This window comes from Crocuta crocuta, unplaced genomic scaffold, assembly GCF_008692635.1.
Source record: "Crocuta crocuta isolate KB4526 unplaced genomic scaffold, BGI_CrCroc_1.0 scaffold698, whole genome shotgun sequence".
NCBI classification, from domain to species: domain Eukaryota; kingdom Metazoa; phylum Chordata; class Mammalia; order Carnivora; family Hyaenidae; genus Crocuta; species Crocuta crocuta.
This window is the reverse complement of record NW_027530855.1, coordinates 1,999,575-2,016,353: the sequence shown is the minus strand read 5'-3', so window position 1 is coordinate 2,016,353 and position 16,779 is coordinate 1,999,575. Positions and strand designations below refer to the sequence as shown.

General features: G+C 44.7%; 1 long non-coding RNA gene across 1 annotated transcript in view; it reads right to left on the bottom strand.

Moving 5' to 3' along the window:
* LOC144235918 (uncharacterized) overlaps positions 1–10,157 on the bottom strand; it is a 48,789-nt gene extending 38,632 nt beyond the window's left edge. Inside the window, exon 1 of the long non-coding RNA XR_013336352.1 lies at positions 9,851–10,157. This is a non-coding gene — a long non-coding RNA (uncharacterized LOC144235918). The remainder of the gene's footprint in view (positions 1–9,850) is intronic.
* Between the last annotated feature and the right edge of the window lie 6,622 nt (positions 10,158–16,779).

The window sequence follows — 16,779 nt, the reverse complement described above, 5'->3', positions numbered from 1 at the left end:
AGGGAGGGAGGGAGGGAGGGAGGAAGGAAGGAAGGAAGGAAGGAAGGAAGGAAGGAAGAAAGAAAGAAAGAAAGAAAGAAAGAAAGAAAGAAAGAAAGAAAGAAAGAAAAGTTCTGTAATAAGTGAAATGAAAAATTCACCAGAAGAGCTCAACAGCAGATTTAAACTGACAGAAAAGGGACACAACAAACTTAAAGATAAGTGAAATGAAATGATCCAATCTGAGAAACAGAAAGAAAAGAGGATGGGGGAAAAAATGAACAGTGCCTCCAAGTCCTGTGAGACACCACAAAGGACACCAATATGCACATAATGGGAATCTCAGGAGGAGAGAAGAGAAAGAAAGGGACAAAAACCAACCAACCAAACAGTTTGATGTAATAGTTAAGCTGAATACGTCACAAATCTGATGAACAACAAAATACACATTCAAGAATCTCAATGAACTCCAAATAGTATAAACTCAAAGAGATCTACATCTAGACACCTCATGGTCAAACGCTGTTAGCCAAAGACAAAAAAGAGAATCAGGAGAGCACCAAATGAAAAATGACTCATCAAATATGAAAGATCCTCAATAATATTAACAATTAACTCCTCACTGTAAATCATAGACCCCAAAAGGCAATATATTTAAACTGTTGAAAGAAAGAGCTATCAACCAAGAATTCTATTTCTAGAAAAATTATTATTCAAACACAATGGAGAAATTAAGACATCCATAGATTAAACTCTGAGAAAATCAGTTACTAGGACACAAGTGCTACAGAAAATACTAAAGGGACTCCTTCAGGCTAAAATGAAGGACACTAGATCATAACTTTAGTCCACACAAAGAAATAAACAGCACTGGTAAATGTAGCTACATGGGAAAAAAAGAAAGTATAAATGCATATTTTTTAATATTTTACTTTTCCAATGTAATTTAAAAGACAACTAACTACATAAAACAACAGTTACAAAACTGTGCTGATGGAACTGATAAGGTATAAAAATTAACCTTGTATGACAATAATATCACAAAGTAGGAGACAAGGAGTGGATCAATATTAGTGCAAAGTTTCTGTATAATATTGAAAGTAAGTTCATATCAACTCAAACCAGGTTTGAAGCCCTAATAAATACAAAATGATTGAAATCATACAAATATATTTTCTGACAACAACTTAATTAAATTAGAAATCAGTAACAGAAGAAAATTTGGGAAATTCAAAATTATGTGGAAATTAATACATTTGTAAATAAAATGTTAAAAAATAAATTACAAAGGAAATTAGAAAATACTCCGAAATTGAGGTGCCTGGATGGCTCAGTCGGTTGAGCATTAGATTTAGGCTCAGGTCATGATCTTGTGGTTCATGAGTTAGAGCCTGGTATTGGGCTTGTTTCTGTCAGCACAGAGCCTGCTCTGGATCCACTGTTCCCCTCTTTCTCTGCTCTTCCCCCTTCTCAACAATAAACATTAGAAAAAAGAAAATACTTAAAATAAATAAGAGCAGAAACAAAAACACACCAAACTTTATTGAATGCTGCTAAAGCAATGTTTAGAAGATATTTCTTACTTGTAAATACCTATTTTTTTCAAAAAAGAAAGACTAATAACCTAACCTCCAACTTTAAAAAAGAAGAAATAATTAAAGACATACAAATAGAAGATAGAAAAGAAAAATAAGATTAGAATAGAAATAAATAAAATAGAGAACAGAAAACAATTTAGAAAGTTAGGAAACCGAGAGTTGATTCTTTGAAAAAAATCACCAAAATGAACAAACCTCTCACTAGACTGATTTAAAAACAAAACAAAACAAAACAAAAACTGATGCTAGAGGTGCCTGGGTGGCTCAGTCAGTTAAGCATCAGACTCTTGATTTTGGTCCAGGTAATGATCTCAAGGTTCAAGGGATTGAGTCCCACATAGGGCTCTATGCTGACAGCATGGAGATTCATTGGGATTCTTTCTCTCCCTCTCTCTCTGCCCCACCCTCTCAAATGAATCAATAAACTTAAACATTTTTTTTAATTAAAAAAAAAAAACAGATGCTAGAATGAGTAAAAATCATGAATAAAAGAGTGAATAAAAGAGGGGACATTAACACTGACCTGACAAAAATAAACGGAGTATAAGGGAATGCTATGAGCAAGTGCATGTCAACAAATTAGATAATTTATATGAAACGGACAAATTCCTACAAAAACACAAGCTACTGAAACTAACTCAAGAGAAAATAGAAAATCTGAATATAGCTATAAGGAGTAATTGAATTAATAGTTATAAAACTTCTCATGAAGAAAATCCCAGATATTAATACCTCCACTGATGAATTCTACCAAATATTTAAAGAATTGATCTATCAATTCTTCTTTTTAAAATATTTATTTAAAAAAATAATAAAATAAATAAAATATTTATTTATTCTGGGGAGAGCACAAGTGAGGGAGAGGCAGAAAAAGAGAGGGGCCAGAGGATCCAAAGCAGTCTCTGTGCTGATACCAGCGAGCCCAATGTGAGGCTCAAACCCACAAACCAAGAGATCATGCCCCAAGGTGAAATCACTCAGCCAACTGAACCACCCAGGTATCCTAAAGAATTGACATCGATTCTTTATAAATTCTTCCTGAAAACAGAACAGAATACTTTCCAACTCATTTTAGGAGACCCATATTACCCTGCTACCAAAACCAAAGACCACAAGAAAAGTATAGGCCAGTGTTCCTTGTGAACACAGATACAAAAATCCTCAACAAAATCCAGCCACATAATAAGGATTATACACCACAGCCCATGCCATCTATTTCAGAAATTAAAGGTTGGTTTAACATCTGAAAATCAATGTAATGTACCATATTAATAGAATAAAAAACAAAACCACATGATCATCACAATAGACACAAAAAAGCATTTGACAAAATCCAACATCATTTCATGATAAAAAAAAAAAAAAGACTTCACAAAACTAAGACTAACAGGGAACTCTCTCAACCCGATTAAGAGACACCACAGCTACTATTGCACTTAATGGAAAAAGACTAAATACTTTGCCCCTAAAAACAGAAACAAGACAAGCCTTTTGCCAATTCTACTCAACATTGTACTGGAGGTCTCAGGCAGGGCAATTAACATGAAAATGAAATAAAAGTAATTCAGATTGGAAGGGAAGAAATAAAATTATTTCTAATGCAGATGACATGATCTCACACAGAGAAGATTCCATAGAATTCAATGGAAAAATTTTAGAACTAATAAATATAGTAAGATTACAAAAACATGACCACATATAAAAATCATATTTCTCTACACTAACAATGGACAACATGAGAATAAAATTAAGAAAATGATTTCATCTATAGTAGCAACAAAAAGAATAAAATGCCTGGAATGAACTAAACAGAGCTTTAAGACTTGTATACTAAAAACTGCAAAACGCTTCCTAAGTAAGTTACAGGTCTAAATAAATGGAAAGGCATTCCATTCACAGATTGGAAGGCTAATATTGTTAAAATGTCATTGTTCTCCAAATTGATCTACAATTTCAATGGAAGCTCTCTGAACAATCTCAGCTTGCCTTTGGGCAGAAATTGACAAGTTGATCCTAAAAATTCACATGAAATTCCAAGAGACATAAAATAGTCAAAACAATCTTTAAAAGGAAGAATAAAGTTGAAGGACTAGAGCTTCTGGATTTGAAAACTTACTACCTACCTTACTAAACTCCTCAAGATAATGTGGTACTATTGTAAGGACTGACACATACAGATAAATGTAATGGAATCGAGAATCTAGAAATAAACCCTTACTTTTATGGTCAACTGATTTTCAACAAAGGTGCCGAGATATTTCAATGGAGAAAGAATAGTGTTTTCACCTGTCCTATTTATTTGATGCCATGGCACCGAATATGCATATCCTTGTTGAATAGAGTTGGAACCCTACCTCACATGATGTAAAAAGATTAATTCAAAATTATAGACTTTATTGTAAGAGCTGAAACTATGAAACTTATAAAAGAACACATAGGAATAAATCTCTTCATGACCTTGAATTAGGCACTGAGGTCTTAGATAGGATACCAAAATACAAGCAAAGAAAAAAAAAGTGTGCACGCTACGAATGATACCATTAAGAAAGTGGAAAGAACTCACACAGCAAATTACTCACAAATCACATATCTGATAAGAGACTTGTATCTTCTTACCACTCGAAATTAAAAAGACAAAAATATCCAGTTTCAAAATGAGTAAAGCATTTAAATAAGCATCCATCAAGAGAACATAAACAAATGGCCAATGAGCACACAGAAAGATACTCAACACCATTAGTCATTAGGGTTATGTGTCTCAAAAATGCAATGAGATACCACCTCAGACCACTAGGATGGCTATAAGCAAAAGGTGGATGGGGTGTCTGGGTGGCTCAGTCAGTTAAGCATCCAACACTTGATTTCAGCTCAAGTCATGATCTCACAGTTCATGGAATCAAGCCCCACACTGAGCCTTGTGCAGAGTGTGGAACCTGTTTGGGATTCTCTCTCTTTCTGCCTCTCTCCCTACTAACATGCACAACATGCACGCTCATGCTCTCTCTCTCTCTCAAAATAAATAAATAAACGCTTAAAAGAAAGAGAGAGAATCTGGGCCCCAAAGGAATTTACTAGGGTGTGATTTTTTTTTCTATGAAAAAGAATTTCAGCTTTACAGAATTATTCTCAACATGGTAGTGTTCTTGACCTTTGCATACTTGTGTGCAGTTGACCATCGTTGGGGTATCCTCCTCCAGCCCAGCCCTTTAGCTCACAGATGACTGCTTCTGATTGATTGCTCTGGAATTCTCTCTATTATATGACAAGAGCCCCATGTTGATCAGTACAAATTCTTGACCTAGAACTTTTCCCAAACTCAAATTGGGATCTAGAGAGGGCCCAGGGGTAGGTAGGAAAGGCGTGGGGGAGGGGAGCTGTGATGTGGGTGTTCCTAAATATAAATGTATACATAACACAAGTCCTGAGTAAGGTGAACTGGATGTGAGGGATGGCTGAGAAGAGACCAGTCAGGAACTCTAACAGGCACGAGAGAGTAGTAATGAACTCAGAGGATAGTAGTCAGAAGGGAAAGAAGGAGGACCTGCCACTGGCAATTTTCAGGTGCGTAACAAGAAAGGAAGAACACTCGACAGTGAATTCCAAATTGCCTCGTCTTCTAATTTCACTAAGGAAAATTGTCTTTTTCAAGCATCATTTTCCAGAATGAATGACCCATTTGTAAAGTAGATAATCAATTCCCAATCTGGTTTGTTTTTAATCTCTTAGGGTTACTCAAAGAAGGTCTTACTTGCAGTTAAGAGAGGACCATATTGTCTCCATTTCTGAAGGAAGAAATCAAAGCACTGAGATCTGGGTTCTCTCAGCTGCCACAGGACAAAGGCAGGGAACCTGCCTGCAGGAGAAACTCTGCTTTCCAAGGCCATGAGTTTCTGTGTCTGAGCTGTGTGCGTGCCCCATGGAAGCTGACGTCTCAGGAAATCAGGCTGGGGACTGGTCTGTCTCCCTTGGGGCAAAGGCAGTAAGAGTAAGGGAGAAAGAGACAGTTTACCACTCAGAGCCCTGACACAGAAATGGACTGAAGAGGGGGCCCCTGGGTGACTCAGTCAGTTAAGCGTCTGACTCTTGGTTTGGGCCCAGGTCATGATCTCACAGTTTGTGAGNCGCTCTCAAAACAAATAAATAAACTTAAAAAATATAGATGTCTGGTCCAAAATGAGATCTGCTCTAAGAGTAAAATAAGCATTATACTTAAAAAAAGAATAAGAAAGAAGGAAGGAAGAAAAGAAGAAAGGAAGGAAGGGAGGGAGGGACCTAAGAGGTTGTCAGGTTCAACCCCTCACTTTGCAGATGAAAAACTCAGCCCAGAGAGGATAAGTGACATGTCCAGGGTCATCCAGCCAGACGGTGGCATTGGAGCAAACAGCCCTCCATGGCGCCGGCAGACCAGCCCGTCACTGAAAGGCACACAGGCACGCTTGCACCTGCCCTGGGTACCTCACACTCAAATCAGAAAACCTTCTGCTGCAACCCTGATGAGGAAATTAAATTAGCTACTAATTGGTTAATTGGCAGCAAGCTCTGTAAGGCAGTAAGGAACAAATTAAGTTGGAGCGAGAAGCACACATTTGTTTGATCTGATCATCTTCATTATCACCTCTGCGGCCCCACCAGTAAGGCTGCCGTCTTCTCCCCTAGGAAAGCTCTTAGAAGGATCCTATAACCTTTTGGCTGCCAGATTAATTGTACCTCTCTCTTCCCCTTTCTCTCCCGCTGCCGCTGCATCTCTTCTTAGTCCCTCTGACCCGGCATTTCCCAAGTTGCACTATGCAGAACTCGGGTGTCAGTAGCGTGCTGATAAATGCTTAATGGCTAGCTCCCTGTGGGGGGGAGGGTGGGGGGAGAGCCTTGATTTGTATCATTTAGCAATTTCCGTGGTGTAAATACTCCCACGGTGGGCCAATTTCAAGGTACCAATATGACATCTACCGGCTTGAAAAATTCCTGAAAACTCAACAATTGGCTCTTGCAAGCTGGTGCAAGCTGCCTCCAACACAACACTGATAGTGTCTATACACGTTAACAGGCCCATGGCAAGGGCCCCGGGGTCAAGTAAATAAGTCCACAAGTCTCCATGTCGTGCAGACTCTGAGAAGTTACGCAGGAAAGAAACGTAGTTAGTTTAACAAAGCACTTTCCAAACATATTTGACCAGAGAATCTGTGTTTCCCAAAGCACATATGAATAATGTAATTCTAAGGATCTACTGACTTGGAAAGACTTCTATAATCATACCATTACTATGTTTCTGGGTGTAGCACCAAGGTAAGTCCCTCTGATAAAACATCTAAGACACGAATGTTGCCCTCAAAGTAACCAAACCAAGGTAGCAAATTATCGAGTGTTAGGTGACCGTCACTGGCCACGAGTATCATAAGATTTCAGAAGATGAACTCCATCATCAGGCCAGGCCTCAAACAAAGGGTCTCAGCAAAGAGCTTCTCAGACAGGAAGAGCCTCTTTGGCAAAGAGGAAGAGAGGCGAATGCCTATTGTGTATTCAGAGATAATCAAGAGACTAATATGACCAGAGAGGAGCAGAAGATGAGGTGGGAAGAGTGGGTGGAGGTCTGACTGGGAAAGAAGGCGGAAAGATCAAGAGAGGGAGTTTGGTGGCCAGGCCAGGACCTGGCATGGTGGTGAAGCAGAGGGCCTATGAGTTTTGGACAACACAATTTCCTGATGCCTTAGAGTCATTCCATTTCTTGTTATTTACCAGGTAGAAAGAGGTGGTCTTCCTGGATGTGAAGCTTGTAGAATGCCATAGAAGCCTCCTTCCCCTCTCAATGGGGGAGGTGATTCTATCTTCTGATAAGGACATGTGTCCATTTGGGGTGGTTACCTTCTACCAGCCCTATGTGTGGGGCACTGAGCTGGTATGCACATGGGATCCCCTCTACCCCTCAAGGTCTTCATCCACCCACCCATCCATCCATCCATCCATCCATCCATCTGTCCATCCATCCTTCCTTCCATGCTTTCATGTGAATGTGTATCTATGGCAGAACGTTTAATATTGAACAAACATTTATTGAGCCCTAACTTTGTGCCAGGTCCTGCTAAGTACTGGAAGATTTCTTTAAGTTTCAAAAGGATGGTGACTGGTCCAGGAAACAGGAGGCTACGCAAGATGGCACGGTCATGATGAGTGTTTGATTCCCAAATCACCAATGTAGTGCTTCGCCCCCAACCATACAACCATCCCAGTGTCTTCTGGGCTTCAGCTGGCCATGCCAAGTGTGTACTTTCTGGACTGTGAAAGTACACACTTCTGGACTGAAGTGTGTACTTCAGCACTGTCCGCAAATGAGTCCCAATAAAGCTGCAAGGGGATGAACTAGATCTCAGTGCCCCCAGCCTGCTCTTCTCCACCCTCTTCTACCCCTCAGGAGGTAACCTGAACTCATATTGCTCACACTTTTCACATGTCCCCTTTCCAAGAAAAATCTCTCCAGAAAAAAATGTGAAACTTATTTTTCTGAAGTTGCAAATAAGTGGTAACAGCTTAAAGTAGTACCTTTCCAGAGTTATTTATATCTTTGCATCTTGGGGAAAAAAAGCCTTAAAACTAAAGGATTCAAACTCCACTTTGGGAATTTCAGACAGCCCAGAGGATATGAACAGTAGTGATTCCAGAGCCGGAGTGTAGTGTCGGTGCCCTTGAACACCGCAGAAACGGCCACCTGGTCCCTCTGTGTGTAAAGCTGGCCTTGATCTCTGCCTTCCAGGGTCTTCCATCATCCCACCAAGCTCCAGATTCCCTCTCCTCGTGTTACCAGACAAAAAGAGCATGAGGCCAGGGCCTGTAAGTAGACTGAAGATACAGAAGAGAGCAGCCAGAACCTTCCACAAGAGAGCAAGCAAACATCATGAGTCTGACCAACAGGCCCAAGTTCTAATCTCAGCTACACCACTTTCAGGTGGCCGCCTTCTCAGTTCCGCTTCTGATCTTTAAGACAGGACTTAAAACACCCATCTGGTAGGATGGCTGGATGGCAGTGCCCACCTGTGGCCATGATGGGTAACTCCCAGTGATGGTGGAGCTCAAGGGGGAAGTACTCAAGCCCCCATCTTTACTGAAAATTGCAGAACACCAGAGCTGAACTTTCTAAACCCCACAATCTTCCCTGTGTATGATCCCCATTGCAGGCTATTTTTTCTGGCCAGCAACACACCCAGGCCTGCCAGCCCAAATGATATAACTCCGTAAGACACCAAAATGTAGGTGAGGGCAATGCTCCTCTCTAGAGGAAACTGGCCCCGTGGTTGATTGGTGCTGACAGCAGGTGTGGGGGCGACGTTTTTGCCAACCATCCAATATCCAGGGTCCTCTGGTAATTCAAATTACTTTCCAAATGTCACTGCATCTGTCTGCGCCTGACAGTTCTTCAAACTGGGGCCCCCTCTCTGAGCCCGAAGACCTGGACATATTCCTGAAGGGACTTTTGATCTTCATTTCTTTCCAGATGGGAGGGTCCTTTGTCAGACAAAGTCCAGACCCATGAAACCTGCAGACAAAAAACCTAGTGACAGATAGTCTGGCAGGTGATGGCAATAACGCATCCAGTGCAGGGACCTAGCTAGTTGGATAAGACACATGACATTCCTGAAAATGAACAGTCAGGGGAAAACACTTATACTGTTCTTCAAACCCACTACAGCGTCACCCCCACTTATCTTGAAGTCTGACTTCTGGTAACTTCCAACGTGTGCAAGCAGAGAAAGCTTGGGCACCTAAAATAACTACTGCACAGGCTTACACCAAATTCATGGACCGTGCTGCTTAGAAGGACCAAGGGACTCGTTCAAGGCCTCTTTGCTTCTGTTTATCATAAAAGTCTAACAATCTCAGCCATTGGGTTCTCCAGGCCCTACAAATTGAATGTAGCATATATAAGATGTGCTGGGGAAGAAAGAGGGAGGCATTGCAGACAGCTCAATAACAGCAATGAGAATTGGCAGGTGACAGCTTGGTAGCAGCAGAAAGGGACAAAGCTAAAAGTGAGCACAAACGCACGGGGGGGGGGAGGATGGCCACAGAAATTAGGCGGGGCCATCGAGAAAGGGTTAAACTCTCTTGTGTTTCTCAAAAGGTAAGAAGGTACAGAATACCTTTTAGAAAGCCTTCCATCCAGAATACCTAAAGTAAATTAAATTGGAGGTTTAGAAAGAACAAGCTTGGGAATTCAGGAAAATTCACTTAAGTGGAACGCTGTCTTCCCGTGACAGTGCAAGATAAATGAGGCAGTACTGTACCTGCAAAGGCTACCGTGACTGGGTTGGGGAAAGAAGGCAGCCTCCTGGGAGCTCCCCGGCAGCTCCTGATGCTCTGAAATCCCCACATCTTCCCAACAGCAGCCTTGCTGTAGGGTCTGCTACGTGCGCTCCGCAGTGCGAGGTGCAGCCTCTCTCTCATTAGGCCCACCTGGGGCACAGCGTGCGCCAGACCCCTTGGGAAGGAGTGTCACGGAGAGATCTTGCCAGCACATGGCTTCTGCCTCTCCTTGCCTCCCATTCTGCAGTCCTTTCCACCTCCCACCTTGCAGGGCACGCACAGCCCGGATGTGGATGTAGCTGACAGCTATCAACCAGCCGCAGGGCTTCAGCTTTCATTCACGAGATAAGCATCTGTCCAAATTCCAGGAGGTTTAACCAAACGCCTGTTTGTGCCCGGCTTGCACCTCCCCCGCCCGCCCCCCCACCTCTCCCCCTCCCCACCCATTCAGGCTCCAAAAAAAGCTCCAGATGCCCAATGCCGCTCACTACCTCCAACCCTGCCATCCGAGAACGAGTCCCAGTTGATCTGGGGTGGCAGGGAGGGGCATTAGCATTTTTCAAAAGCCACTCGCCCCCACCGCACACCCCGCTCCCTGCCCCAGGATTCAAATGTGCAGCCGGAGCGGAGGACCACCGACTTACTTGGGAGCAAAAATCAGCATTGATGCCATCTGGGAGCTCCAAGAAGAGCTGAGGCTGAGGCTGACTTGGTGGAGCTAAATAAAGCCCAAAGGCTGTTCTTAATGTTCAGTCACTGAGAAGAGGGTTAAGAGGGAAAGGAACGTGGGCCTGGTCTCACGTGGGCCTGGTCTTTGAGCCGCAGGGAGCCGTGCGGGGAAGGGAATGAGAGCACTGAGGGGCAGGGACCTCCCTGCGAGGAGAACAGAAGACTGGAGGTTTGGGATGGGTAGGAGGCTCGGGTTGTCCACCAAGAACCACTTAGATTCCCCGAGTCCCTAAGCATGAGCCGACAGGTAAGCGATTTCGCCGCACCTTAGGGGCCCTTTTGTGGGCTTGCTGCTCCCTCTCCCCGCCCCCTTCCCCCTCCCCAGGCTCGGGAAGGAGTGAGTGTGAACCACTCCTGTCCCCTGGTTGTCTCGTCAGCCCCTCAGATGGCGAGGGAGATGGTGGGGCTCCCTCTCCTGGCCCTGGTCTGCTGGATGCCCCCTAGTCTAGCNTCCCCCTTGGTCCTCCGTCAAGTTCCTCCTAATCCTCCCACACGCGCAAACATATGATATCCGTCCCTCTCTGCCTGACCTACTTCGCTCAGCACAACACCCTCAAGGTCCATCCATGTTGCCCCTGGTCTAGCTTATTACCTTCATCAGAACCAGCTGCCTCTTACTGAACAGGACTTGGGGAGCTACAGGCTACCCTCCTCTCTCATATATCAGAAAGCTGTGCTTGCACTCTAGCCACCACTGGAGACCCCTGTGCTCACCCTACCCGTTCCTGCACGTGGGTAAGACGTCCAGGAGCGCTGGGGCACCTGGGTGCCTCAGTTGGTTAAGCATTTACTCTTGGTTTTGGCCCTGGTCATGATCTCAGGGTTGGTAGCTTTGGCCCCTCTCTGGCTCTGAGCTGACAGGGTGGAGCCTGCTTGGGATTCTCTCTGTCTCCCTCTCTCTCTGCCTGCCCTCCTTCCACCCCTCCGGCTTGCTCTGTCTGTCTCTCTCAAAATAAATAAACTTAGAAATTTTTTAAATAAAGAAAAAGTCCAAGAGTGCTGTCTCAGCCCTGGTCAGTGTCTTCATTTACTTAAATCCCTGCCTGGTACCAATAAATGATAGAAGGCAGCTTAGAAAAATCCCCACATCATTCCACAAAATAAAATACATTTAAAATAAGAGAATTGAGGGGCGCCTGGGTGGCTCAGTCAGTTCAGTGTCAGACTTCGGCTCAGGTCATGATCTCACGGTTCGTGAGTCTGAGCCCCGCATTGGGCTCTGTGCTGACTGCTCAGAGCCTGGAGCCTGCTTCAGATTCTGTGTCTTCCTCTCTTTCTGCCCCTCCCCAGCTCATGCTGTCTCTCTCTGTCTCAAAAATAAATAAACGTTTCAAAAAATAAATAAATAAAATGAAATAAAATAAGAGAATTGAGGCAATATATATTAAATAAATTATATAATAAATAAATGTAATATATAATTATATAATAAATAATTATATGTAAATAAATATATAACTATATAGTAAGTAAAATAATATATACAGATATATATATATATCTTAGCAGCAGATGAGATGAGTAACCAAGCACAAACACACAGTGGAACGCAACACACTGGTGAGAGATAGGCCACTCATTTGGCTCCACATTTTCTAGTTCCCAACACAAAAGAAAATGGGATCATTTGCACAATTCAGAGTTCATAACATAAAATCTAAACAGTTGTTCAAGATAAACATAACAGTTCCTGGAACTGAAACCAAACAGAAATGCCTCCCCTAGGCCCACATGGAAAGGGTCCCGTGATTTAGTGAATAACATCCTCAGGGCAGCCTTTCTGTAAACATGGCTGTGAGCTTCACGGGTCTGTTTTTAAAGTATCCCTCAGTGTAGGCTGATGTCACAAAGCCAGATTGTTATCCAATTAAAAAAATAATAATTTACAGGAGACCAGTACACATGTCCAGAGTACCGAAGGTCTGGCTTCATGGAAGCCATTTTTGAGGAACCAGAAGAATGGGTAGACTGGATTATCTGCATTTCACCTGTAAGAAAATTGGGGCTCAAAATATTGTCCAGATGACTCCCATGTCAGAGTCTCCCGTCTATTATGCAAAAGACCAAGAACTCAGACAAAGGACTTTGTTNGGGGAGGTTCTATTAAGACTGGAAGTCCCCACTAAGGGTTGCCACAAGATAAGGGGAAGCCCAAAAGTTTATACTCGGGCCAGGCCCCACCTGGGACCCTTAGGCTCAGCTCTTCCTTCAGGTGTGGGGTGTGTTCCCCTGTCCCCTGTCCATCTCCAAATGGCTATCCCACTGCATCGTGGAGTCAGGCAGATGGCAGCTGCCCAGATGGCCCTAACGTGGCTCCTGCATCTCCTCAGTGCGGCACATCCTATGCACACATCCATGTGACCCCAGCTCTGGCTTCGGCTGCCTCCAGCTCCCCCACTTTTGTTCTTCCTCTGGGCCCCAGAGCTCCAAACATATAATGGTCTCGGGTGTGGGAGGGGAGCTGCAGGAGGGAATCTGTCGGGGGAAGAGGAAGAAAGAGAAGAAAAACGGCCCCCTCTGAAAGCTTTCCAATCACTCCAGCCACCACCATCTCTAATTCTTTTCTTAAAGTATAAAATCATTCTTCCACTGATCTCACTCGTGGTCAGAGCTCAGTACAGGCCCATCCGTCACGGGGCTGATTTGGTTCAGCAGGTGTTGGCTGGGCAATCGCTCATTTCAGGCTAATCTGCTAGCGGCTGTCAGGGGTTATGGAGTATTTATTGAGTTTGTGTCAGGTCCGGATGACCAATAGCCAACAGCCGGTGGATGCGCACTGACATTGATGATATTGCTGAATTAAGCGAGGTGATGTATACTCAACTTGCTTAGAGCCAGGAATGGACCCTGGGATCATTTCATAACCCAATGCAGACGATCCCTGGGCTTTCCTTTTCAAAGAAAACATCACACACATGGCGTTTCTATTTAAAGAAAAAAAATACATGGTCCTCAACAAACGTGGTCATGTCTGTATTGAAATGAACAAGAGCATTGCCTGGGGAGACGGGAGGGAACAAATAAGACCCAGACGTTTGGCAAACGGCCTCCCGTGCGCTGCCAAGGCCCGTTGGATTCACATTCAGATGCTGGGCGTCACCAGAAAGAGACATTAATTGGTGACCTCGTCTCAGGATTATGAACGTGAATCCAGTCAGAACCTGCCTTTGGTGGCAACGAGATGTCACAGATGAGAGCACTGAGCCTGGAGTCAGACAGGAGACAGTCAGGATGGTAATGGTATCTGTGAAGTCACCCAAGATGCTGTCCGTGCTGGTACCTGGTGATGACTTCTTATACCTGTTCACCCTCTCCTTTTCTTCCCCTAGAACCAGCCCTCTCCCCCAACCCCACCCAACTCCAAAGCAAATGATGAAATTTCCCACTATGGCACCTGAGTCCATAGTGCTGGTGGGATTATCACAAAACTCACAGAAGCACCACGTTGAAATGAGCAGAACTGGCCTAAAGGCTCTGGGCGAGCCCTCCTTCAAAAGAAGCCGAAACCACCCCATTGTTGGTCCTGGGGCCTGGCCCTAAGGTCAGATCTCTAACCCTATCACAGCAAGAGAGCACGGATGATGGCTTTGAACTGTGAATGGGACCAGACAGGATTCACTGGCGATCTGGGGTCTGCAACTGTGCGGCTTTAAATAGGTCACCTGCACTGTCCAAGTCTCAGGGTCTCATTCTGGAAAATGCCCACGTGGGAGTACTTGATCCCCAGTTGCAACGTCCATGATTTTGTGACTCCTTGGGAAGAGTTTGCTGTCTTACCCTCCCACTTCTTCCCTTCGGAGAAGCACCGGTCTCCAGTGACTGGAAGGTGGCATCCGCCTCTTGGAGGATAAATCAGCAGGGGGAGCCTCTCCAAAGGGACAGAGCATAGCGGGCACCATACTCAGAGTGTTCTGGTTTCTGACCCGAGAACAGCTTTTGCGGCCGAACACCTACTCGGGGTCAAGTACCAGGAGTATGATTTCCGCATTTTACAAACAGAGAAACTGAGGCTTCAGGGACGAAGCGAGCCAAGGAGGCCCCACGTCTGGGAGGAGATACAGCTCAGAAGCCACTCGTCAGCGACCATCTTGGTTGGCTTTGCACCTCCACTGTGCTACCCAGCCCGAGAGAGGAAACCATCAGTGAGTCCCAAACTGAACGTTAGAGCTACGTCTCCCTTCATCCCCAGGCTTTTTTGAGAACTGCTGAGGAGCATAATGGCGTGTTTTACACTTCCCCTCCCTCTCCAACACCCCTCCCCTGCCCGTCTGCCCCTCACCACAGGGAAAGGAGAGAACTAAACACAGGCAGTAAAGGAGGGAAAAAAGAACCGGGCCCAGATAACCATTTGCAAATAATCAATGACCGCCCCTACAAATACACCACATGCGTGTTAATCTATCACGTATTAAGAGGCATGACGGGCGCACAGCATACAGACACACACGCGTGCCCCTACATTGTTAGGTGCTCTTGGCAAGCGGGTGACTAGCTCTGTGATGCTTCCCGGTGATGGAAATTGAATTTAGGTTACAGAACATCATCTGGCCCAATTGCCACTGAATTATTCCACACAAAATATCAAAGTTAATTTTTGGGCCTGTCAGCCCGGTTGATGACTTGGGCGGCTGTCAGCCCGGCTGCTCCTGCCTTCGGTGCCAGAGAAGAGTCTGAAAGTCACGCAATCCAAACAGCGACCTTGGCGGGGGACGGGGGTTAGATTACCAGGATGATTAAATGCCAAGGCGAAGGTTCCGGAGTCCGGATTTGAATACCTGTTTACATGTGGGATAACAGATAGCCGCCCACTGACTGCAAGGCTGTAACTCACTCCCCGGAGTGCCGCCGACACCATAAAACATGAAGGGCCTGCCGGGGAAATCTGCACCACAGCAGCCAGGCCTGGGGAGTGATTTAGAGCCTTGGATCCATTCAGAGACTGTCTCATCTATTGTCTTTTATTACATGCACTGCTCAGCCTCTCCCTCTTGCAACTTTTTTTCCCCCCTCCAAGAAGCACCAACGATCCAATCTCCCTTAAAGGAAAGCTATTTGGAAGTGCTAGTTTGATTCAAAGATAGTGAGGGTTCTTTATGCCATAGCACAATGGAAAAAAAAAAAATGCTAACCGCTGCCGCTGAATAAATATATATATATTTTTTCCTCCTCAGATCAGCTGAGCCCTGTGTCCTCTTCTTTCCATCCCAATGGGGAAATCTATCCCGGTTCCCACTTTTAACTCCTCCTCAAGCCTCGCCCTCACCAAAAGCCAGCGGGGCCACTTCTTTGCTTCTCTTCTGGCTAATTGTCTGGGGCCATTTGATGTTGAAATAATCCATAATTGCTTAATCCATCCGCGTCTGTGTGGCAAGAAGCGGAAAAGCACTTTAGAAAGATCAATCATCTAAAATCATTGAGCAGCATATTGGAAGCAGGGTCGTCGCCTGCTCCCAGCTGAGAAAATGATGGTAGAAGGAGATAAGGGCTTGGAGAGGAGGCTGTCTCTGTCTCCATAGCTTTTTGATTCCGAGATAGATTACCAGGAGCGCTAACTGCTCTCCGTTTGTGCTAAACAAAGATAATAGCGCTGGAAGTCACAGCCACATAAATGATACGACAATCAAATAAACGGCCCCCTGCCCCCCACCTCCTGCCGGCTCTAACTCACTAATAGATCAGGCAGCACAGTGGGGAGGAGGGAGGCGGGAATCTTTGCTGTTGGGGACCTTGATCACCAGGGACCAAGTGGCAAAGATGAACGAGAGTTCCCGAACACCTGGAGAAATGTAAAAGGCTCCATATAAAACGTAAAAGGCTGTCTGTAAATAAGAGATGCCGGGCTGGAGAAGGCTTGGTGGAGCAGGGTCAGATCTCCCCTATGCATCAAATTAGCGGCTGCTCAAATGGTGTTCTAGCTCACGAGGCCACAGGGACCAGGCAAATGCCACTATTTTCAAGGTTATGCGTCTCGCTTCACCCTCCTTGTTCTCACAGGTTTTTAGGGGCTGCCCTTTGTGCTGCTGCTGTGTTCGTAGGAGCCTCCTTCTGGAGAGCCCTGGCCTTTCTGAAAAACTGCCTCTAACTGCGCCTTCCTCTGAAGGGGAAGAGTGGCCGGAAGGATGACCATTGTCAAGGTGAGAAAGAAGAGCTAGGTCCTCTCTTACTCCCTCCCTACTGCTGG